The sequence below is a fragment of the Ascaphus truei genome, chromosome 12, assembly GCF_040206685.1.
Source record: "Ascaphus truei isolate aAscTru1 chromosome 12, aAscTru1.hap1, whole genome shotgun sequence".
Lineage (NCBI taxonomy): Eukaryota > Metazoa > Chordata > Amphibia > Anura > Ascaphidae > Ascaphus > Ascaphus truei.
In genome coordinates this window covers 24,976,185-25,002,618 of record NC_134494.1, presented here as the reverse complement: position 1 = coordinate 25,002,618, position 26,434 = coordinate 24,976,185, and the positions used below count along the sequence as shown (strand labels likewise).

The 26,434-nt window shown below is 44.7% G+C and overlaps 1 protein-coding gene across 3 annotated transcripts in view; it reads left to right on the top strand.

Moving 5' to 3' along the window:
* Positions 1 to 26,434, top strand: part of DENND2B (DENN domain containing 2B) — a 249,736-nt gene that overhangs the window by 66,900 nt on the left and 156,402 nt on the right. For 2 of the 3 annotated variants that reach the window (XM_075567048.1, XM_075567050.1), the window contains exon 3: positions 3,027 to 3,116. The gene's annotated coding sequence lies outside the window, so the exon portion shown is untranslated. Of the gene's footprint in view, positions 1 to 3,026; positions 3,117 to 6,113; positions 6,370 to 26,434 lie in introns of those variants that run through there. The other variant, XM_075567047.1, reaches the window with a different exon arrangement.

Genomic DNA, 26,434 nt, shown 5'->3' with positions numbered 1-26,434 from the left:
ATCTGTACAAAAACGAAAAAAGAAAGCGCCCGATCCTAGTGCAATATGTCTAAAAAATCCATTTAATATCCCATAAAAAGTCCAACAAATTTAAACTCACAAACAACAGAAATAAAAGAGCATTGTATGAGATATACTCATGCATCAACTGGAACTGAGTTCCAGTTGGTGCATGAGTATATCTCATACAATGCTCTTTTATTTCTGTTTGTGAGTTTAAATTTGTTGGCAAATCCAAGAGTGGGGAAGAGGGGAAGGGAAAGGGTTGAAATTTGTTGGACTTTTTATGGGATATTAAATGGATTTTTTAGACATATTGCACTAAGATCGGGCGCTTTCTTTTTTCGTTTTTTGTACATACTATATATATATATATAGAGCAGCATAAACTGCTGCTTTAAAGATTCTTGTAAAACGACTCCTCAAAGTTCAGTTTACAGTCTGCAGAATTTGCCCACTGCTATGGAAATATATGTGGCAGCAGCAGAAGCCACCGCGGTGCAAAATTACTGCATTAACACCTTAATTGGTGCGAAACCACAGTGAACGTTGTTTTTAGGTGGATCTGTGCCTCGGGGACACTGAACATTTAGGAAGACCACCTGCCAAAGATCTCAGATAGCCCTTGTTTGATATGTCCCATTTCAGTAAGCTTTCCCTAGAAGTGAACAAACAGAGGTCTTCTCTACACTGATATTTACGAAACCAGGAAAGACTGATCCTGCATCTGATAATTACGGTCAATAGTTAAAATAAATATATATATATATTTTTTTTTTAATTAATGTATATTTCTAACCTAATTAAACACAAAATTCTGCTAAAATCTAAAATGTAGATTATCTCCTGGGTCAAAGCATGTTCCTCCTGACCCCTCAGAGGGGGTTATTTATTAAGGGCACATGACGTTAACCTGTAACAGAGGTTAGTGACGGCCCCCAACCCCATCAGAATCCCATTGACTTGAAAAACATCAACGGAGAGAGAAGGGAGTAGGTGGTGTTCAACCTTTTATATACTGTATATATATAGTACATGTGCTACCCTTCCTAACCTTTATTGACTTGAAAAGGGACTATTGCCCTTTAATATGTTACCCCCCAGGGAGCAGCCGGCCTCTGCTAACTTCCCCACGGTTTACGTGAGAGTAGCAACACATCTGAGAGGGGCAGGTTAGCGTTGCTGCAAATCCTCCCTTTCAAGCGCCTTTATTTGTCCGTCCGCCCACCTGCTTTGAAAGACATCTCTATGAAATGCATTGGGAAATGTTGACAACTGCGGTTAAATTGTTCTAGATTTACCAATGTTGTTCAGCATACAATTAAGTCTATTTCCCAGTCTGTTTGGTATTATAAAGTGAGAGTAACATTGGCTGAATTTGAAAACTAGGTGTGCATTGAGTTTCCTAACACAATGTAGCATCCTTCCCAGAATCGTAATTCTCTACGAACTATTACATCTTAATGCCTTTCTCCTGTTTCTATAGAATGACATGGCCAGCTTATAGCTTGGCAGCGTATCTGCCTTTTTTTTTTTTTTTTGGATAATAAACAACATAATTGTTCACATCTATCCAAGCGAACTCAAGCACTTGAGGTTTTATATTACAAAAAAATGTGCAGCTTCTTATTTTTTCAATTTGTCCGTAACCAGCTGGAGCTTCCTTTTTAGGTAAAAAAAAAAAAAAAGAGAGAACATAGTTTAGAGACCCAAACATCAATAATGTGTGTTCGTGCATTTATATACACAGTATACAGTATATATATATTTTTAATTTTAGTTATAAAAATGTTTTACCAAGAAGCAATATATTGAGAGTTACCTCTCGTTTTCAAGTATGTCCTGGGCACAGAGTTAGAACAATACAAGGTTACATTAAAAGAACAGAGGTTATACACTCAATTCACAGACATTTCATGGACAGAATTAGAAAATTGGGTACAGGGGATAAAGGCCTGGTGAGTTTCAGATTGAAATAGAGAAGCTTTAACATCACCAAACATCAGCGATCGGCAGCAATCGGCTAACACCATTTAGCTGCCCTTCTGCTGCGCCAAAGGCTGTCCGCCTTTGGGGCGAAGCAGATGTACAGTGAAGGGGTTCAGAATGAATGCAGCTGCGAATACAAAGTTATTTGTCCTCTTGGCTCATTAACATTCCAGTGGGGGGAGTTGACGTTCCATAAAGTACAAGCAGATGTTAACCCTTAGCACGCTGGTCCTGTGCAGAGGGGAGCAGCTCTTGGGGAGCCCCATCAGGCGTCCGCCTTTGGGGCGACGCAGATATACACTTAAGGTGTTCAGAATGAAAGCAGCTGCGAATACAAAGTTCTTTGTCCTCTTGGCTCATGTGGTTGACGTTCCAGGGTACTTTCAGCTAGTTTACATATATTTCAGTGTATGTGTGTGTGTGTGTTTCTCTCTCTATATAAATATATATATATGGCTTTTTTTGTGACATTACATGCTGGTACAGCAGACCGGCACCTACCGTCACCTTTTTGTCTTACCTTCTCCTCCTGCTCCTCATCTCCGACGGCATCTTCTTGTAATGATGTGTTGCCATGGAAAAGCGGCGTCATATGGTGCTGCGTTGCCATGACAATGTGATGCTGCGACAACGTGACGGAGATGAGGAGCAGGAGAATATAAGTGCTCAGGTACCGGTGCCTTTTGTATTACTAAAAAAGCACTGTGTTTCTATGTACATACACACACATGTGTCTTATTGCTGAGTGCTTTCACATGATCTCAGCTCCAGCACATGTTACTAAGTGGTACTGGCCACTGGGGCTTTTTACAATACCAAGAATTACAAGCGTTGAGAGGTCACTAGTTGCCAGATATAAGCTGTATCGCTGGTAAAACAAACCGATTTAGATACGTACAGTCAGAGCCATGTTCGTTCCCCAAATAATCCTGTACTACCAGCCGGCGTGATGATAATTGTAATTGTTGCGTTCCTGCACCTCTGTGGGCTGATAACACTGCGCATTCCTGATCACAAGATTTTCTTCTCTGTTACAGAAGGATGAAAGGATACAGGAAATCCAGCCGGGCTGCTGAGAACACCTGCGCTAATTAAGTCACTGACTTAGGTACTGAGCGCACGTCACGGTATGTACTGTATAATATCCATTACTGGCCCCTGTTTAATATGCGGTTTCCTCCTCGCTGAAAGAGTTCAGCTCTATTGTAACGAATGAGTGACATTGTCTCCAGCATTGGGAAGGCAGCTGAACCTTTACAATGCCTTTAATGTCGTACCTTGTACACCATTGGCCATGGCACGCCAGGTATGATTGCTCCGCCAGCCTGATCGAAAGGTAAGTGGAACCCCCCCCCCCTTCACTTCCAGCATCTGGGCTTGGTCGTGGTCAGGAGCGATCACATAACCCGGACAGGCTCACTACAAGTTATTAGCATTCTGAATTGGGGCCATTGGGTTTAAGGGAAACCCACACCATAAAAAAAAATCAGTAGTGCCTTCAAAATGCTGTAATCATATTTTTTCCTGATATAGCACTGACAGTGTGTGTAGCGCTGTACATAGAATTTTGTGGGCACAAATGTTGGTGTCTGAAGCAATGAAAGTTTACGTGACTTGTCCAATGTCACCAAGAGAGCTGCCAGTGGCAAAACAACTGTGTTCACCATACTGTATGTAAACATTGCAAGTTATATATCCAATTTCTTTTGTTACGAGTGGATTTGGTGATTGATTTCAGTTTGTTCAGAACCGTAAGTCTGGTTGTTTTTCCCGTTGGTTGAAGCTTTGATAATTTGCCTAATTAAAGCAGCTATCCCGCCCAACAATGCTTTTTGCTTCACCTTACGTCAATCAGAAGGTCTCTCAGCGTTGATCCGTGGTCCACTGACCTCCAAGGGGATTTCTCGGTTCCCGAGATATTTCGTATATATATATACACTACCGGCACACTTTATTTGAGTGCGGCTAGCTCCGCAAGCCTGGGGATGCCCCGGCATGCTAGCCCCACTCCCTCGGCGATGACGCGCGGTGACGCGTCATTGGGTGCCTGCGCCCCCTGCACGCGCGTCCAGGGCTCCCCAAGGGAGCCCTGGTGTCCCGCGATGTGGGGGACGGCGGCAGGGGGTTCCGGGGGACCCGGCGGACCCGGCAGCGGGAGAGAGAAAGCCCCGATCGGAGGGCGCTCCTCCGTGTCTTCGGCGCGCGCCCGGCACCCTCTGGCGCGCGCCAGGTTACTGCTGCGGCCGAGAACGGGCAAATGCTCAAATAAACTCGGCCGCAGCAGTATGTATGCCGGGGTCCCCTGAACACTATACCTAGCCTCCCTCCTTCAGTTTCAGCACTTGTTCTGGAAGCGTACCTTGTTACTTCCAGCTTTGTTTCGCTGAAAGCCTGTCCTGTTTGGTAACAGTTTGGACTAACAATAGATACTATAAGGCAAGCTTTCGAGTGTTCTCCTCTCTTCCTCGGGTCAGCAATACTGATTTACACAGATTAAATGAGTTTAACACAGAGGTACGAGTTTAACACAGAGAGACGAGATATGGGGAATATATATATATATTTATATATATATATATATATATATATATATATAAAATCAAAAAATAAATAGATGATACCGTTCTGTGGCTAACGGAATGCTTTTATTTGTGCGAGCTTTCGAGATACACTGATCTCTTCTTCCGGCGATGTTACAATGAATGAAGCAAGCAAAGGGTATACTTAAAAACAGTGTCTCTTGGAATGTTATCTGTGTTTGTCCCTCCCCCAGTGTGGATGTGATTAAATAAATATATAAAATATTAAGGTTATGGTGAGTGAAAAGGTGACTAAAAACCCTCCGCATATTGCATAAAAAAATATTACTTGTGAGCACATTCACATGTCTTAGACAGGTCTGCAACCCTGCTTTTCGCCATTTTCACCTAGCATTCATTGCTTCCACTGCATCAAGGGATTGTGGGAAATGAAATGCAAATGAGCACACTGTGCCACCTTTTGTCTCGAGTCCATTATTACATGGAAAACCCTTAAGCCAAAGCTTGCTGCTTTAAACACAGCTTTTAAACATAGCCTGGGATGAGATGTAAAGCCAATAAACCCACTCACAGCCATACTCTTTCGACCTTGTGGGTCTCATCAATGTGAGGTTGGTTATACTGGCTTTGCAGTTTGAGACTTTTGGTAGGTCTTCACCACACATTATTAAGGTTATGGTGAGTGAAAAGGTGACTAAAAAACCTCCACCGTATAGCATATAAAAATATTACTTGTGAGCACACTCACATGTCTTAGGCAGTGTCCATAGACGGACAGGCCGTGCTGAGGCGTGCGGACGCTCCGCGCTGAGCCCCTGCATCCTCAATGAGGATGCCTTGAGAGGGGGCTCGCGCGAGCGTCCGCAAGCGTGCGGAGGCGTTGGAGGTTTCAGCCGAGCGCCAAGCTGTTTTTCAGCGCGCTGTCGGCTGAAACCCTCCAATGAGAGCGGGGCTGCGTCAACGTCACGGCGCCGTGACGTCGGCGCCGTGACGTCGACGTCAGTGCGTCGTGGGCGATTGGCCCAGCGACGTCACTGCCCCGCCTCCCCCAGTCTCCCCCCGCCTCCGATCGCGGACGCTGGCTCGCCTGTATGGGCATGAAATCGCCCAGCTTCTGCAGGCGCGCCTCAGCACGGCTCCCCCCCTCTATGGCCCGGGCCTTAGACAGGTCTGCAACCCTGCTTTCCGCCATTATTAAACGAATGCGGAAGACTTAGCCATCAAACAATTCCCTTTGAATGAAGTTGGATTTTGTTCTTGAATAAACCTTGAATATATACACGTGTGTCTAACACCTCTCTATGTCTATCTACAATCAATACTATATTTCCATATAGCACAATATAAATGTTCACTACAGTATGTGTCTCCAAACTCTGCAGGGCAGCATTGCTTGTGTGTTTCTCTGTTTAACTGGAGTGGCAGAGGCGGGAGGGGAGGTGAAAAGAGGAATGTATGAAAAAAAAAAGAAAAGAGAGTCCTCCCTGATGAAAAGGCATGCTGCTGCATGGGTTCCTCCCAGAATTGGGACTGACTGTGTGTGCGCCTGTTGTTGGGGTGGGAGCAAACAAGAGGGGAGGGGGGGGGGGGAAGAAGAAGAAGACTTGAAACAAGTCTCCATGACAATTGCCCTGGTCAGCCCGTGTTCCCTGCGTTCATTTTAACGGGGTAGAGTGGCCCGGCGAAGGTTCACATCCCCATGAAACAGATGTGGGGAACACAGCAGGTATTAGACCTCAAGCCACTCGTTTTGCAGAACACCGGCCTATAGGACAAAAGATTTTGTCTGGGAAATACAAAGCTGAGGATGGCGTGGAGACGGAGGATCCGCAGTGCAGAGGTAATGAACTCAACGTGTTTTCGGGGGGGGGGGGGGGGGGGGTTTGCCAAGCAACACGTTGCTGGCGTCTCTGGCAGAGAAGGAGTTAACAATCGGGCTGGTTAGGCATTGCTAGAATGGTGTAACGCTGAAATTCTATTGCGGAGATCAGGACGAAACTTGACCCTTTTTTTTTAAAGTTAATGTAAAATAGCCTTCTTTTTTTTGCAATGGTAAGGGCATGTTGAGATGGATCCGGGGGTATCCTTTTAGAGACTATGGGGGCTCCGTTTTTTCGGTCTGAAATACGAGCCTAAAAGCAGCGGCAGGTTTATTCAAGAACACAAATCCCACTTCATTCAAAGGGAATTGTTTCATGGCTTAAGTCTTCCGCGGTTTCGCATTCGTTTTTTTACAGCCGGACAATTTGCTAAGTATATGAAACGTACGGTACCCGAGGAAGGGAGATCCCCCGGAACGTTGTGCGTTTGCAACCTGCAAATGAACAGTTTGCTGGGCTAAGATGTCTTGTGCGGGACTTGATTAGAACAGTGCGGCACCCGAAGATACCCAGCTCCACGTATATGAAACGTGCCGTTACACCTATAACCTGATCATGTGAACTTATTTCTGGGGTTTTGCGTGAATATTAAGTAAAATGCAATGGAGACTCATTCAGTTAAATGTACGTTTGGGTAATACTTGTTGAAGAGTAACCTCAGGGTGGATACACACACACTCACTCACTCACACTCTCACTCTGTATATGATGTAGAGGTATTGGTACCGTGTTAACCGAGCTTTAAAAAAAAAAAATGTTTTATATATATATATATATATATATATATATATATATATATATATATATATATATATTTTTTTTTCATTTTTGATTAATAAAGCTCGGCTAACACGGTACCAATACCTCTACATCATATACAGAGTGTGTGCGTGTGTGTGTGTGTGTGCGTGTGTGTGTGTGTATATATATATATATATATATAATCTATCCACCCTGAGGTTACTCTTCAACAAGTATTACCCAAACGTACATTTAACTGAATGAGTCTCCATTGCATATTGGTCTTCGTCATTTAAGCCTTGACAGGGTTTTTACATGTTCCAGATCTCCAACAGCATTCAGAAAATGTATTCTCGGGATCCGTTCACTTAAAACTGGATGTTTCAGGAAGACGAAACAGAGCAAGGCTCAGTACAAAGGAATCAGGATGCCTGCGATACTTTGGTTACAGTTGATGTTGCAGCATATAAACACATGTGGGGGGGGGAGAGCTTTTTGGGGAAAAAAAGGATTTCCTTTTCATAGCACCAGATCTTTTGACAGTTCCTGTTTTTTGGTGTTTCCTTAAAAAAAAAAAAAAAAGTATTTTTAGGAGTTAATGATTTCTTGGAGCAGATTTATTGTGCTTTGCTTTTTGGCAGCCTTGATGTTAACTGTTTGAGTGCTCTAGGCGTTTGGGATGATTTTCCATTTGCGTGTTGTTTACCGCCAGCATTGAAAGGGTTAACACCCTGCAACCCCCCCAAAGGATCATAGTGCTTGCAACAGAAAGAAAAGAAAGAAAAAAAAGTATGCAAAAAAGCAAAACAAGTGGGGATTGCAAATACCAAGCGATAACAATCTGTTAAAGAAAATGTCTCATATTCATCTGAACGCTGCATCTGTTAATGATCCTTTAACTCAGGAATTTTGCCCTGGGCAGGAAATGTAAACAAACAAACTTCTAAGCAGAAATGAAGAAGAAGAAAAAAAAAAGGGGGGACTGGTATTGGAGAAGGGTTGTAAAAAGAAGAAAAATATTTTGTTCGCCGCATTGCCATCATTTCTCATGTATTCTGAAATGCTTGTCCTTCTATTCTCTGGGCAGATGACAAACTGTGTTCTCTGTCCTGTGCTTTCCAAACAGAGCGTCTTTTGTGCTCATCAGACAATGAGAATGGGCTGTGATTGGCTGGCGTTTGTGTGCCTGCTTCTTTCCGCTCCCTGAGAATGTTCGCAGACAGGACATAGATGAAATAAGTGGAGCTGGGAGTTCAGTGGCAGGGACTTGGGCCTGTTTCCACAAACCTCTGTCACTTAGCGTGGCGTTAACCTAAGGCCTCGGGCATGGTCAGCGCTTAGGCGCTGACCCGTGCTGAGGCGCGCGCAAGCTTACCAGTGAGCCCCTGCAGCCGCAATGAGAGCGGCTTTAGCAGGGGCTGCCGCACGCTTCCGCACGCTTGCGGAAGCGTGTGTCTTAACAAAATTTTAGTTTCGGCGCTCACGGGAGCGCAGGGCCGGTCACGGGAGCGGTTCGCCCAATGAGTGCGAACCAGCTCCGTGATGTCACAGCCCCCCTAACCCCCCCGACACGCCCCCGGACGACGCGCGGTCTAAGGCCAGGGAAAGCACCCGCTTTCCCTCAGCCTCCGCGCGACTCAAGTCCGTATGGACTCAGCCTAAGGCTGCGTCCATAAAAGCACCGACAGCGCTCATCCGCGCTGACACTGAGGCACGCCTGCTCAATCAGGAGCGATTGTATGGACTTGCAGGCGAGCCAGCGCACGCGATCGGGAGGCGTAACACTACGTCATGGGGCCAATAGCTTGCGATGCGCCAACGTCACGGTGCCAACGTCGTGGCGTTGCTTCGCTCCGATTGGGTGATTCAGTATTTTGGGGAAGGTAGTTTTGTATTATATTGTGGGTGGGGTATTCTATTTTGGGTGAGGTATTCTATTTTGGGTAAGGGGGTATTGTATTATATTTTGGACGGGGGAGTATTGTATTTTGTGTGGGTGGGGGGTATTATTGTGGGGGGGGGTTGTAAAGGTATCAGGAGGATTGTGTGTGTGAGGGGGAAGTGTGTGTATTGAATGGGAGGATTAAGGGAGAGGGGGTAATTAAGTGATAGCGGAGGGGAGGAAATTGCGAGAGGAGAGGGGGTGGAAGAGGGAGGTTGGGGAGTGAGGGGGGGGATAGTGAGTGAAGAAGAGAGGGGGGAAGAGTGAGAGACAGATGGAGGGAATAGAAATACCTAGGGAGATGGGGGGGGGATAGAGGAGGGGGCTCATGAGGAGGTCTGAAAGTGTGTGTGGGGGGGGGTGCTTGCCAGGCCACTGACATGGGAGCGGGGGCCCAGTCAAAACTTTAGTCCTGGACCCCGGGAAATCTGTCTGGAGCCCTGGGTGTAGCTCAACAATTAAGCACGAGTTAACTACTTTCTCTCTCAACTTGAGTTAACTCCGTATTTCAGGGTCTGGATCGGAGTAATGCTAAGATATCTTCACGGTACTGGAAGATGACGCTAGGTTATCCTACAAGCCCTTACTCAGCAACCTAGAAACAAGCTGCGGAGAACAAACATTATTATCATTAATTGTGGCATTGCTAAGCCTGCAATTTAGATAAATAGCTCAGATGCATCTTCAAAAAGCTCTCACATGTTTCCATGCTGCCAGCCTATTTATTGGACTGTTAACATGCTTTATTATGTTTAACATGGACACCCCCCCTAAACCTAAAATATGGTGAAGCTGCAATGCAAAGCGGTGTTGAGGATGACTGCACACTTTGAACCAGTAATAGCTTAGTGAGCAAAGTCAGAGACCCCAAAACACATTGCACTTGCAAAGTTACCACTCTATTGCTTGCCCCTAATGCAATGTAACCCCCCGGGGGTTCTCAACTCCTGTCCTCAAGACCCCCCAACAGGTCAGGTTTTAAGGATATCCCAGCTTCAGCACAGGTGGCTCAATCAGTGGCTCAATCTTCGACTGATTGAGCCACCTGTGCTGAAGCAGGGATATTCAAAAAACTGACCTGTTGGGGGGGAGGGGGTCTTGGGGACTGGACTTGTCAACCATTGCTGTAACCCTATTCAGGCGACAACAGTAGGAAGCTTGGTGTGGGTTATTCATGTGTATTGGATGTTAGCACATCAGGCAGTAAGATGATTGCAGATTTTACAGTCCTAGTATCGTATAAAGATACTCTGCATCACTATATAAAAAGTACCACCAAGCATCCCAAAACCATGGTCATAATGCTCAATTAGGTAGCATTACCTAATGATAATAGCATGCTAATAACCCCTAGGGCACTTCTTTCCCAGTCAGATTGTTCTGGACAGGAATTCCCCTTGTCCTCATGCACTTATACGGTATTATATTATCCTGCATTGTAACGTGTCTGTATGTTTACACGGCAATACACTGCACACATAGTTGGCCCTGTAGCACAATGAAATACAGGCATACCCCGCATTGACGTACGCAATGGGTCCAGAGCATGTATGTAAAGCGAAAATGTACTTACAGTAAAGTGAAGCACGACCTTTTCTCACTTGGGTTGAGGTAGGGAGCCCGGGATTGCTGTTCACGACGGGCCTGTGTCCTACTCGCGAGCTGGCGTTTTCCAAATGGGCGAGGGGAAGCAGCGTGCGTCACACAACTACGGCGGCCTGTAGGGCTGAACAAGTGTCCGTACTTGCGAAGCGAGCATACGGACACAGGGGAAAGGTGCTATTGTAAATATGTCCGTACTCGCCAGTGTTCGTAAAGTGAAGGTCCGTATAGCGGGGTATGCCTGTAGTAATCATTAATGCTTCGTGTTGGGGTGTTTCAGGGGAGGGTAAGAACAGTAGGAGGAGCAGGCAGTGGTTCTAACTTCAGTGAGTAGTTGGTGGAATTGATCACTAAAGGGAAGCTTGGGAGAGTTGGGAATTTGTAGCTAGCATGCCCAGGTCATGTGATCGTTGCAGGAGCGATCACATGACGTGAGCAGGCCACGTAGGAGCTCATGCCGCTGCTTACCCCATATACGTGCCCGTAACATACCTGGTATATCATTAGGGCCCCCTGGCGTGTTAGGACCCATGCCGTACCAGGTTGGCCACTAGAGCAGTGTAAAAGGTTAAGGCAGGGGTGCGCAAACTTCCAGAGCTGTGCCCCCCTGCCCGGCAGCCGTAGCGTTCACGCCCCCCCCCCCCCTCACCAAGGACTCGACGTTAAATGACGTTGCGGGTCATGTGACATCACATGACCCCGCCGCGTCGTTTGGTGCGTGTTGCCATGGCGACACGTCACGACCCCACGGCGTTGAGCAGGTAAGGGCGTTACAGGGGCCTCATGCCTCCCCCGGCACGTAATTTAAATGCCGTGGGGAAGAGTGTGGGGCCTCTGTAACCGCCGCGCCCCCCCCTAGAAATTCTCGCACCCCCCAGTCTGCGCATCCCAGGGTTAAGGGACCAACATGAGAGTACTTCCCAGAATAAATGATAGTGTACAGAGCTTCCAAAACCTCACAGGTCTCTTCAAGTGTACACAGTATCCTGGGACATTTCCACAGCTTGATATCTAAATCTACAAGAAATCTACATTTTTCCAGAGTCAGACCAATAAGGCTCTTAGAACGTTGAACTACTAGCATTGTTTTCATGATGGGTGTCATCTGGGCACGAACGCCTGCAATACCATGTAGGACAAGTGTAAGGTAATGGGAGGGATATGTTCAATAGCATAAACCTAGGTGATTGATACCTGTGTATACAATCCATTGTAAACACCTGAACAAAATTCGTTGTTTTCATTTAAATTGGTCATTCCAAATGGGGGGGGGGGGGGGTGAGTGTTCATTTCTGTTTGCTCCAAATGGCAAGAGTTATGCACTCCCATCCTTGTGATAAGGCCAATGAAAACAAGAAAATGGGAAAAGGCAAGAGATAAGGGGGGTAAACCCCATCCTAAATTTAATTTGAAATTAAAAATTGCATTTACTTAACTCTCTGGGTTTGAAAAATTCACCAGTGATCAAGTGTAACATATTTTAAATATTATTTTTAATCCTGGTCCCAGATAACGGCATATTTAATCCCTTCTGTCACCTCTGTAGTCACGGCCCCCTCCAGGGGGCTTTCCGGAGCGCTCACACGATGGCTTCATCCTTCCGGTGATGTTAACCGAAGGCTTCGTCCGCAAGGCCGCGCTCCCGTGGAGCGATGATTGTGAACGCCCCCTAGAAAACTAGCAAAACCTGATGACGTATAGTGTACGTCATAATAACCTCCAGGGTGCCGCCCTTAATTACCTACACTGTTAACGTTCAGAGGTTTTGTTGAGTGCTTTTTAAAGTTATTTCTGCCTAACCTATGACCTTTGCTGTTGGAAGGGCCTTCTAGCTATTGTAGAGCTATGCATTGAAGGCCCCTATTGCAGAAAAGTACTTAGGGACAGCTGTGGAAAAACCTAATAATCCAAGCTGTTGTCTAGACAGAACTTCCAGACAGATAACAAGCGTTGGGTAATATTCAAACGCATCAATATCAGCATCATCCATCATTTCTGATTAATTGTTTAAACGTGAAAAACGTCTGCGGAATAAAACATTGCCGTTTTAGAATGGGGGGGGGGGGGGAGGATAATGTTTTATGCATGTGTGAAATAAATGTTGCACAGTTAATAACAACTAATAATAATAATAATACTGTAATACAATTACGGTACACAGCAAATTTGAATTTTTACACAGCCCCTGCCCAGATGAGCTTACAATCTGTTTTTGGTGCCTGAGGCACAGGGAGATAAAGTGATTTGACCAAGGTCACAAGGCGCTGATACCAGAAATTTAATTCAATGTCATTGTTTATTGAGTCAGTGTCTTAACTCACTGAGCCGCTCCTGCAGTTAGTCTTTTTAATCACACAGTAGGGGCTTAAAGGTATGTTAACTCATACTTATGCATTAAATAAGTGTAAGTATCTGTACTTGCATTAGTTGATCTGTTGCTGTTTTTTTGTTGTTAAAGACCTGCAGCCGCTTAGAAAGATAACACATCATTTGGGTCTTGAATAGTCTACTCCACATTTTTATTTTCTCTGTGTTCACATGTTAGGCTGAGGTCATCTGTGCGGACCGTGTGGACGCTGAGCGGACAGACTGCCCTAAGGCAGTGTTTGCGTGTGCGTGCGGAAGTGGGAGGGGGCGCGCGTGGCGCAAAAAATCAGTTAAAACTGATTTCTTGGCGCAACAGGCCGGTCACGTGAGCGGTTCGCCCAATGAGGGTGAACCAGCTCCGAGACGCCCCTCGGCATCCCCCCCCCCCCCAGGGACGGCCCCCCACCATGGCCAGGTAAGCGCCGGCTCACTGACCAGCCTCCGCACGGGCGAATCACCATGGCCCCAAGCCTTAGTGTCACGGCTCCGATGGCTTCTTGTGTGTGTTAAGAATGAATAGAGAGTGTTAAACATTTCCAGTGAGTCTCAGGAGAGAGAGAAAGAAAGAGAGTGATGGGGAGAGAGACAAAGAGGAAAGGCAAGAACAGCAGGAGAGTGAAGAAAACATTAGGGAATTGAATCTGCCTTGACATTGTTAGGAATGGGACACAATACAGACCCCTCTGACATTGAAAGGAATACTACTATTACTACTAATAATAATAATACTTGTTATATAATACTACTCGTTATATAACCTGTCTCTTAAAGCAGCAGTCCAAGCTACTGTTTCTTTAATTTGATTTATTTTTCCCTTTAATATGTGCATCAATACAATCCACACAATGATAAGTAATTAGCCAAGTTGCCGATCGATCTGTTCTCCTGTGATCGATCGGCGAAGATTCAGCTCTGGGGTTCACTAAATGGCTGACAGTGCAGCAGAAGAGGACCAAAGATGCAAAGTTCTGTGGGGGAGATCATGTGACCAGGCAGTCGCTTGATACAATTGGTGCACTGCTAGAGAGAGGGCAGGGCTCAAAAAGGGGTGTGCCAGAGCCTGTTTCAGAAGAGGAAGGGGATGTGACTTTGTATATGGTTGCTACAGAAACAAAAAATACTTGTTACATTATAATACATAAAAATGTAATTCAGAGTTGTTTAAAAAAATGCTGCAAGTATTTTCTCATAGTACAGAATGGATTTATAAAAAAAAAATGCACATGGAGGATATTGCTTGGTCTGCATGTTTTTAAAGCAACAATCCCCCAGAAGCCTATACAAGTTTAACTATTATAATGAAAATGAGCATGCTCTTGTAGCATCCGTTCTCCCGGTCAAGGAGCCGATCTCGGCGTAGTTGGTGGTATTGGGCAATGACTCGTAGACGTGTATCTCTGGGGTGATCTTTCCACTCTCCCGCATGCTCTCTAGGGGTTCCAGAGGAGAAAAGAAGGATATCTCAATGACATTTATATTATTAGATTTTCTTGTTCCCACATTTCCAGAATTTGAGCCTGTCTTTCCAAAGAAGGAGAGAGAGCCTTTAACTACTTGTGCTGAGATTTCCCATATGGTTATGTTCAGTACACCATGTGCCAAAATGCCTGCCCTTCTGGTATGTTCGGGGTTAATAAAAGAAGTAAACTTAGCGGGATTGCCAATAACCCCCTCCAATCACGCTTTAACCAAATGTGCAGAGTATATTTCTTTCTGAGACATCTTACCATGCTTCGAGACCAGGGGTAGCCAACTCCGGTCCTCAAGAGCTACCAACAGGTCAGGTTTTCAGGATATCCATGCTTCAGCACAGGTGGCTCAGTCAAAGACTGAGCCACCTGTGCTGAACCAGGGATATCCTGAAAACCTGACCCGTTGGAAGCTCATGCGGACTGGAGTTGGTTACCCCTGTTCTCGATTGATGAGACTTTGTGCGGCTTGAACCTTCAGCACTGAGGCCCAGATCAGACTTTTCAGCGAGTGCTAATCAGTTGTGAGCCCTAATCTCGGAAACACAGACAAGTTATGGACGCAGTTCAAAAATGTTAATCAATTTGAAAAGTGTAGGCCAGCACCTGGTCAGAGCTTTATCCAGCTTCCAGGGAAATCAATTATTTTTCCGGGCCTCTTTGCCAAGGCCTTGACAGTTTCCTAGTACCATTTAAAAAGCTGGCAAATATGCACGTTTAGAAGAAGACGCACACACTTAAAGGTGCAGTGCCACTTGGCAACGTGTTGAACATTAAAGCAGCAGTCCAAGCTGCCTTTTTTATTTTTTTCTCTTTAATATGTGCATCAATACAATCCACACAATGGGAAGTGATTAGCTAAGTTGCCGCTCGATCCGTTCTCCTGTGATCGATCGACGAAGATTCAGCTCGGGGGTTCAGTGCAGCAGAAGAGGACCAAAGATGCAAAGTTATGTGGGGAAGATCCTGTGACTAGGCAGTCACTAGATTCAATTGGTGCACTGCTAGAGAGAGGGCAGGGCTCAAAAAGGGGTGTGCCAGCGCCTGTTTCAGAAGAGGAAGGGGATATGACTTTGTAAATGGTTGCTATAGAAACAAAAAATGCTTGTTACATTATAATACATTAAAAATGTCATTCACAGTGGGTTTAAAAAAAAATGCAACAAGTATTTTCTCATAGTACAGAACTGATTTATTAAAAAAAATTATTGCTTGGTGTTAAGTAAACGTATATTTTCTGCTATTTCCAAACTTTGCTGCTAAATAATATAGATATGCGTAGTTGTTAATGTTCAAGGACACTAGTGATTTTGGGGGGGATTCTGCACTACAAAATAATTAATGTACCTACCAAAAGTGACCAGTGTACTGTATGTTAATGTTGTAATTTTACCATTATTGTGTCTTCACACCGCATTTGTACTGCACTGCGGAATATGTTGGCGTGTTATAAAGAGGGTCATCATAATAATAAAAAATGCAGGATTGTAATGATTAAAGATATACTGTGGGCTTAGGAAACGCGTTGACATCTCGTGGTGGCATTAAGTCATGTGGGGAATACTAGATACAACCTATCAAATACTATACTTCACTGACATCGGTTTATTTTGGTCTTATGGAGGACTGTTCTTTTAAGCAACATTTAAAACCCCTTCCTGTTCTCTTCTCATCTCAGGGTAGTGTTGAGTCAACTTATCACACAATCACTGCTCAGATAAACAGGTTCCAGACTGTGGAGCAATCACTAGAGACGAAAGTGGATGACTTCGGCTATGACTTCAAACCAAACCCACCAAGAATTAGACAAGTGCAGAAGACATCAATTAAATCCACCATCTATTTAGGGCTTAAATCCACAAAGCTCCGTTAAATAAAGGCACATACTGTTACGTTACCTAAAACAGGATCAGACGTGATGTTCCCCGAGGTTAATGCGTATCCTCGGAGTTTATTATATTGAAAATCAACGACTGTTCTAGATCTCATTAGCATAGGCTTAATGTCAAGGTTTTGAAGGATGACGTATTATCTTCCATTTGACGCCGGAGACATTTATTTATTTATAAAATGTTTTACCAGGAAGTAATACATTGAGAGTTACCTCTCGTTTTCAAGTATGTCCTGGGCGATTGCAAATAATACATGGTTACAATACATAGTTACATAAGTGAATAGGGTATACATTATATACAAGACATTGCATGCACAGTTTGAGATAATATATGTTGTAGGCGTATGTAACAGTTACAGAACAGATTAAAATGTGAGATAGCTTTAGTTTTGAAACAACTTAGACTGGTGGTGGCTGTGAGGGTCTCTGGTAGGTTGTTTCAGTTTTGGGGTGCATGGTAAGGGAAGGAGGAGCGGTCGGATACTTTGCTGAACCTTGGGACCATGAACAGTCTTTTGGAGTCAGATCTTAGATGATAAGTGCTGCATGCGGTAGGGGTGAGGAGCTTGTTCAGATAGACGGGTAGCTTGCCCAGAAAGTATTTGAAGGCAAGACAGGAAAGGTGAACTTTGCGCCTAGACGCAAGTGATGACCAATCTAGTTCTTTGAGAATTTTGCAGTGATGTGTGTTGTAGTTGCATTGGAGAACAAAACGGCATATTGAATTGTAGAGGATATCAAGCTTGCTAAGGTGGGTTTTGGTGCCGAGCCATATACTATGTCCCCATAGTCGATATTTGGCATTAGCATCTTCTGTGCGATGCGCTTTCTGACCTGCAGACTTAGGGAGGATTTGTTCCTGTAGAGTACACCTAGTTTGGCATAGGTTTTTGATGTCATGGTATCAATGTGCATCCCATATGTTAAATGGGAGTCAAACCATATGTCCAAGTATTTAAAACTAGTAACAGGTATTATGGTGGTATTACCGTTGGTTCTGATCTGGTGCTCAGTCATTGGAAACTTTAAATACCATTGTTACAGTCTTGTCAGTGTTTAAAAACAGTTTGTTTTGGGAAATCCAATTTTCAAGTCTCAAAAAGTCAGATTGAATTACGTGTCCAAGGTCGGAGATGCTGTGTGCATGTAACATTGTATCATCTGCATACTGCACCGACACACTTTATTCGAGCAAATACCCAGTATGTACCTGGCAGATACCTGGAATGCGCCGCTCCTCACCTCTGACAAGCCCCGTTGTGTTTGCCTTCCCAGCCTGGGTTCATGCCTGGCTGACAGGCGGCTGATCTGTTAAATGATAATGATTAGGATTTAATAGGCTGCAATGCTTCGCGTGTCTACCAGATGGCATAAATTCATGAATTGTAATGCAGTATATATATATATACTGTGCAGTATTGCAGCCAGCGGGAATAAAATGCTTCAATCCCTGCCTGGAAAATACCTCAATGCACTTGGGCAGAAAACAGTCACAAACCTCAATACACCCGGGTATACCCGAATTCGTGGGACTAGCCGAGCTCGAATAAAGTGTGTCGCCAGTGTACATGTGTATTGAAGCTCCCTTACAAGCTGTGGGGAGATCATTGATTAACACTGAGAAGAGTAGGGGCCCCAGAACAGAACCTTGCAGGACACCACAGGTGATATCCAACGGGTTGAAGTTAGAGCCCGAGATAGACAATGTTGGGATCTACCTGATAGGTAGGAATGAAACCAGTTTAAAGCATGCTTCCCTATTCCAGAGCACTAGAGTTTGTTAAGCAAGATAACATGATCAACAGTATCAAAAGCCTTTGCAAAATCTAAGACATTACATTAAAAATGTCTTTAAAATAGTTTTTTTTTAAATTTAAATGCTTCAAGTTTTCTCATAGTACAGAACTGATTTATTAAAAAAAAAACAAATGTAGGATATTGCTTGAACTGCAGCTTTAAGAGGACACCTGAATATGAACTTTTGCTGTCTAAATTTGAATGTTATTCTGACTCACAGAATAAGTGCCGGGATGGCATGCCAGAGTGTGTTGGCAAAGCTTGAGTTTGAGCTTCCAGTACTATTTGCTCCACATACCTCTGGCTTGATGGTTGGATGAAGACAAATGGAAATCGTGTACAAAGCACACGTTTACCTGAGCAGCCTTGTTCTGTTTTAGTAACTAATGCCTGGAGGTTATCTTGTTGGTTACAGTTCGTACAACTGTGCCAGGAACGTACGTGTTCAACATAGTTTTCACACATTGACATACCTGTAGATTGGTGGCTAGCCCATGTCGGGTACAGACCTCACTGAATTTCTCATCTAATTGGTCGTGACCTGACATAGAAACATGAGCAAAGTTCACAATACATTTGTCATCACAAACATAGGTATTATCAAATCAACATGTCTGGGTCTCTTCTAAACTAAAGACGTAGATGCATTGTGATACCTTTGAGTGGGCCAACATCAATGGTATTCATAAATACAATCATAATGTACAGAGCTTTCCCAACCTTGTAGGTTTCTTCTTCCACTTAAGCTCTGTACACTACAATGTCATCTACACTGCAGGGCTGCGCAAACTTATTGAACTGCGCCTCCCTGCCCGGGAGCCGCACCGTTTGCGCCCCCCCCACTCCCACTGACTCGGTGTCAAATGACGTCGCGGGCCATTATGACGACCTATTTGACTGTTACTTGCTTTTGACGTGCTCGACTTTAGCTGTTTGAGATTGTAGCCCTGCAACTTTTATTTCTATTGTTTTTTTTATGCTTCAGTGAATTTCGTAAGCGAAAGTCAGCGAAAACGCAATGTCCGTTGACTTTGTAGCGTTAGGCTAACTTGTTTTCAAAAGGGGAAAATTCCCCAGCCTGCGTTAGTCCTGCCCCAAAGACATCTCACATCTGTACCTGTATGCAGGTTTGCAACTCGTTGTCCCAAGAAAATACCAACGTTCTGGTGCTAAGCTCCTTTGTTATACAATTGTATTGTATTGTATGTCTTTATTTATATAGCGCCATTAATGTACATAGCGCTTCACAGTAGTAATACATGTGGTAATCGAATAAATAACAGATAATATAAATAACAGATCATGGGAATAAGTGCTTTAGACAAACATAACATTAAGGAAGAGGAGTCCCTGCCCCGAGGAGCTTACAATCTAATTGGTAGGTAGGGAGAACGTACAGAGACAGGAGGAGGGAGTTCTGGTAAGTACAATGGTGCAGTACTATCCTCCCTCATTGTGCTGTGGATTATATGTTCGTGCCACACATATAAAAAGATGATCATTATAATAGTCTGGCTTCTACAACGGCCCATTTCCCTCCAGGTTACCGTCTGACCTCCCTTTAGCGTTTCCTGTTTGCAAACAGCGGGCTCTGTTTGAAGACTAATTGGTCTAAGCTGTGACCCTTAATTCATGGGCTGCATTTCGGAGCGTGAAGCGTAGGCTTTAGCGCTTCCTCTCCCAGCTCGTGTGTGAGGTTCTAATTTTTCACTCCATGTCCCTCAGGATAAGCACATGTAGCTGGCACTGCAGACATATTCATCATCACATTACTGCGTCATAATTCCATAATATTGCTTGGGGGCCGTAAAAACATTTCCTGGCCCGCGGCAATTTCCTTTACAGTATCCACTGAGTTGATATTTTCATAAATAGGTTTTGCAGCCAAGTATAAACATAACCATACAGTACTTATTTGGTTGTCTCTATTAGGGTCTCATCCTATGTGCAATGAACGGGCATTACGTAGTTTACATGGGACATCCACCTTTCTCTACAGATTGCTGAGAAAACAACTGGAATAAGAAGCTAATACAATATTACTAACAAAAACACTTTGTATATTTGTAATATTAAGCATAATTATTCAGTTGGTATTGCAGAGATATATATATATATACACATATATATACAGTGGTTGACAAATCACCAAAAAATCTACTCGCCACACAAAAAAATCTACTCGCCACCTAGTACCAAACGTGTGCTGCTTGGGCCAATATTTACTCGCCCGGGGGTTAAATCCACTCGCCCGGGGCGAGCAAATGTATAGGTTTGTCGAACACACACATATATATATATATATATATATATATATATATATATATATATAAAAAATCAGTAATATTGGTAAATTGGAGGTCAACTAACATTTTAATCTACACATAGTTCCTAATAATCTAGATCAAATTTGCATATCAGAATTAGACCCTTGTTTTTCCTATATCCCTTACGGGTGCTTATCGTACACTAATGCTTTAGACTAATGCGCTTGTCAAATAAGCGTCATTCCAATGGCCAGTGAATTAGTTGAGTCATTTAAGGCCAAGATGAAGCTGCAGCGCTGAACTGTGACACGTGCGAGATACTGAACGTGACTCCGGACACACATGCATCATTTCTGCAGCGCTGAACTGTGACACGTGCGAGATACTGAACGTGACTCCGGACACACATGCATCATTTCTGCAGCGCTGAACTGTGACACGTGCGAGATACTGAACATGACCCCGTACACACATGCATCATTTACTGCAGCGCTGAACTGTGACACGTGCGAGATACTGAACATGACCCCGGACACACATGCATCATTTCTGCAGCGCTGAACTGTGACACGTGCGAGATACTGAACGTGACTCCGGACAAACATGCATCATTTCTGCAGCGCTGAACTGTGACACGTGCGAGATACTGAACGTGACTCCGGACAAACATGCATCATTTCTGCAGCGCTGAACTGTGACACGTGCGAGATACTGAACGTGACTCCGGACACACATGCATCATTTCTGCAGCGCTGAACTGTGACACGTGCGAGATACTGAACGTGACCCCGGACACACATGCATAATTTCTGCAGCGCTGAACTGTGACACGTGCGAGATACTGAACGTGACTCCGGACACACATGCATAATTTCTGCAGCGCTGAACTGTGACACGTGCGAGATACTGAACGTGACCCCGGACACACATGCATCATTTCTGCAGCGCTGAACTGTGACACGTGCGAGATACTGAACGTGACTCCGGACACACATGCATCATTTCTGCAGTGCTGAACTGTGACACGTGCGAGATACGGAACGTGACTCATGCATCATTTCTGCAGCGAATATTCGTGGCAGCATGTGTAGAATGCAAAGCATCTTATTCAGTCACTGAAGCTGGTTCTCAGATGAGGGGAAAGAATCACCTTTTGAGTTTCAGTAGTCAGTATTCTTTATTTTATGCCGGACGGATAAAATACTATATACTTTGGAGTGTAGCTTCTCCTGATATGTAACTGCCAGTGCTAGGAAATACCATTGGGCATCCCAGCTGGAAATTCACTTTGTTCTGTAAAATAGTTCAAGCACCTCCGGCTGGCTGAGAATAAGTGACCCATCTATGTGCCTCTTCTTAAGATGAATGAGTCTTGATTTGCAAATGAGCACTTTTTTAACATTGAGGGAGACTTTTATGGCGTGTACAGTGCATAACCTAATAGCATTGCTTAGAAAACCGGGAACTGCCCCGATACTGCTATGCGGGAAGACGGCAGCAGGGCACACGCAAACACTGTGTATTATTTCAGCGGTGCGCAAAGTGGGAGGCGCTAGATTGTCTCTCGGGCTCAGGTGTTACCGAGGCCCTGCGCTTCCCCGAAGGCATTTTAAATAAATGCCGGGGATCGCGGGAGGCCTCTATAACTGGTTAACTTACCTTGATTCCAACTTTGCGTCTCCATGGCAACCGGCGTCAAATGACACTGCGGGGTCATATGACGTCACACGACCCCGCAACGTCATTTGACGCCGGGGCCGTGGGGGGGGCAGCCAGAGGGGAGAGGAGAAAGGGGGGCGCATGAAGATAAGTTTGCGCACCCCTATATTAGTCGAGTCCCTGTTCCCAAGATGGCAAGCTCATTGGGAACAGATTGTCTTTGGTAGAAATAACGTATTGTTGGCGTTTTATTCCCATCCGACATAGGGGCATTGGAAACAGGGGAGGGAAAGGAGGAGATAGAAATAGTGAGAGCGTACTGTATGTGTAGAACGGCTCCATTGTAATGTTTCCTCTCATCTTCTCTAGCCCCCATAGATATTTAACATGTCTCATGCATTGCTGCTGTTCTAGCAAACATATCCCATAACGCACCACCCCTATATTTTAATCACGTTTGCCTTTTTTGCAGCACCAAAAGGATTTCATTTTGTATTGTATTGTATGTCTTTATTTATGTAGCGCCATTAATGTACATAGCGCTTCACAGTAGTAATACACGTGGTATGTTAGAACGAAAAATTCTATGCGATCTTCAACTGTTTTTTGTGAGCTATATTAAATTGAAGCTCATTAAAGACCTCAGCTGTAATGGCACGTACGTTAACTGGACAGAGACCAGAAAAAGCAGCTTTTAATGTTTCTGCATAAATTGAATTGATCCAGTTGTTATGACTATCTAAGGCAATGTGCTGTCAAACTGAGAAATACTTTCCCCAGTTACAGCTTTTTCATGTTATTTTAGTGAACAATAAGGGCCGTTAAATCTTTATGACAGGGGCGGCCAACTCCAGTCCTCAAGGGCCGCCAACAGGTCAGCATTTCAGGATATCCCTGCTTCAGCACAGGTGGCTCAATCAGTGCTGAAGCGGGGATATCCTTCAAACCTGACCTGTTGGTGGCCCTTGAGAACTGGAGTTGGCCATCCCTAATGACTATTTTTTATGTTTATTCAGTATGTCGCATGTATCTTTGTCTCTTTGTATGTAATACATGTTAAACCCTTTTGAGTGACAGATGGGGGTTTCAGGGTGTTTTTGTGCCACGGTCCCTTGGGCACCATGCGGTCACGTGACCACGTTCAATAGTGGTCATGGTTCTGGGGAACAGAAGATGAGTTGTCCTACCGCTGTTTTACTACTGGGCAGATTGCATCCTGCGCTCAAGAAAGGAAAATGGAGTAGTCACTATGTTATGGGGCCCCCAGAGGGCCAGTCCCTTGAGTGCCACTCAAAGGGTTAAAGGTGCAACCCGTCCAAATTTTATTGAGAAAGTTACAAGAAGTTATTCTGTTATTCATATTTATTACTGTTTTTTTTTTTACATTTTGGTTAGGGGGGGGGGGGGGGGTATTTGTTATTACTTTGGTGGCTCAGGCAGTGTGGTGAGTCTCGCGGAGTTCAACGTCACGGCTGCTGTTTCAAGGGGACCTGGTTGCCAGTAAATTAACCCTTAAATCTTCTGGACCAAAATAATGCCAGGGAGATTATGTCGCACCTTTCTTCTGGTGACCCCGGCGACCATATTTATAAATATACTGTCAATAGAAGGGTTGGCAGAGCTGGGAGCACCATAGTTGAAATGTGCTAAGCTTCTACTAAGGTTAACTAAAAAGGGAGTTTGATAGGGAGGTCGCCACTTTAAAGCTCATATTGCGGTATTACATATTTAGCCACCATAAGTCTTTTCTGTGGAGGCCGAGCCTGTGATGCCGGTGTACGCTGGAAGCTGTGCCCGGTGCGCGTCGACGTCAGAGGCTCAGCGTGGGACAGAGTTAGGCCTCGTACAGGGTGGCACTGAGCGAGTGACCACGCATACACGGCGCTTACCTGCTTGGTGAGAAAACCAATTTTGATTTGGCTGCTCGCTGATGCGTCACGTGAGCGGCTCGCCCAATGAGGGCGAACCAGCTCCGTGACGTAATGGCCGCGCCCCCTCCCCCCCCCCCCCCCCCCGACAGGCCCCCCTCAAGCGCACAGCTGGTTGGCCAGGAAACGCCCAGCTCCTAACATCACGGCGCTCGAGCGGCAGCGAGCGCTCTGCCACCCTGGCCGCAGCCTTAGCGTTAGTGAGGGAGGCCCGCAGCCAGGGAGAACCAGGGCCCGGCGGCAACGAGAGGACCGGCAGCCGGGCAAAGAAGTTGGGTCCGGCCAAAAGTTGTGTCCAACTGCTTTATCCGGCCACCTGGCCCCCCGCAGCCACCGGGTCTGGGATACTTGCCTCAGCTCTCTCCCCCTGTCGGGGCCCTGGGTATGACCTAGTGTCATTTGTACTACCCTTGGGATGAATCGTTCTTTTGAAACCTCCTCTTTTCTAATGTAAACAAATCTAATTTAGCTAGTTAGCTATTATTATTAATGTAGCTAGCCTCTCCTCATATCAGATTATCCATCCCCTTTATTCATTTGGTGGCTCTTTTCTGCCCTTTCTCTAGTTCCATAATGTCTTTTCTAAGGAGTGGTGCCCAAAATTGTTCTCCATAGGAACAATCCATTTTTTGAGGGCAAAGCAAAGTTTCCTGAAAATTTTCAGCAACCTACTTCTTCCTTTCTACTTTTCCAATATAAACGAGTCAATTGAAAGAAAATGGTAACCATTTTTTCCCCCTTCAGTGCAAAGTAAGTCTAAAATTGACAGTACAAAGTTCATTTTCCAGGGTGGCAAATGATACCAGGGAAAGGTAAAAAATATTGGGCAGAATATAATTTATTCTGAAAGGGACAAAAATGTGCTTTTCAAAATAGCGAACATTTAAAATAAACACATTATAGTTCCCTTGATCACTGAAGGGATTTAACTTGAGTTTTATGTTTACCAATGGGAAAAAAATAAAAAAAATAAAAAAGGATTGTGTGTCTCGTTATAAATAATAAAAAGAAAAAAAATCATACATGTGTAGCCAAGTCACCTGATGGTTACTATTCTGACCTTGGGCTGGCAGTAAACCCTGGTACTATCAGGTTGCCAGTAGTTGGAACGGGGTTTTTCCCCCTCCTTTTTGGTACTGCACTTGAGTGACAGCAGGGGGTGGTACATCCTGTTGTAGCTGGGACAACGGGGTGCCCGCCTCCTGGCTGTACTTAAGGGCAGGACCGCCCTAAAGTGAGCAGTGTCCTTCCCTCTCTGAGGAAGGCAGGTCACACAACTGGGGGCCTGAGATTGGAGCCTTCTCTTCCCTCCGGGGGAGATCGAGTGTAGACCATACCTCTGCCTCTGCTAGGGAGGTGGGGATGAGCTAGGATGGCTGCGGGTGCCCTTGGCCTGTAGTGGCGGTCCAGGGACCATCCTTCAGTGAGAGCTGAGAGTACTGCATCGGGCAGAAGCCTGCCGTGTAACTGTGCTGTACAGAGTGAATAAACGTTCCTGTTATATACCTCCTACTGGTGTGTGATCTTACTGGGGGGGGAGAGGTAATAAGTTCTACCGTGGGAGATCACCTTCAGTTCCTGGAGCCTGCGGCAGATGGAGGCGCTGCACTGCTAAAGAGACATGTGGGGTATGAACCCCAGAAGCCTGGTCCTGTGTCCCCACTACCATCGGCGGACGACTCAGCCCTTCTGTTGTCAGCAGGTATATGCACCATACACTGTGGTAATGGCCAAATCTCCCACCGGGTGGGGGAAACACCGTCACACATGTAAAATACAGACTGCAATACACAACGAAGAAAAAAAAGTTGTGTTTCTTCTCAAATCTAACGGAATACATCTCAAACTCTACAGAAATGGCCATATATTAAGCTCTGGGCATTTTCTACTTGACTCTTTTTCCCTCTCTCTTTTTTTTTGTAGTTATGTTTATTTAAGAGTTAACTGGAATGGAAAATATATATAAAAAAAAAAAAGAGGCTTTGGAAAAGTGGAAGTTTGTGTTTTAGTAACGGTGAAATGATTATGTACTTGTTAATATACTCTGCTAGAGATCAGACCCCGGAGGGACTTGAGCAAACCAAACATTTGCGATATGTCAGGATTAGTCCCAGTGAAAGGGAAGAAGAAAAGCATGGAACTGAAATGTTTTCATATTAATGGAATCCCACACTAATGTTGGATTGTAGTCCCACTTGTGGGAGTTCTTCTTATACAGTGTGTTCTTTCTGATGGAGTGGATACTAGACAAGAGACAAAGTGTGATAGATTTATCAATAAAAAAAAAAAAAGTCGGACTCTCAAATGTTTTTCATCCATGGACCAATTGAATGTATAGCACAGCTCAACCCCGTTATAG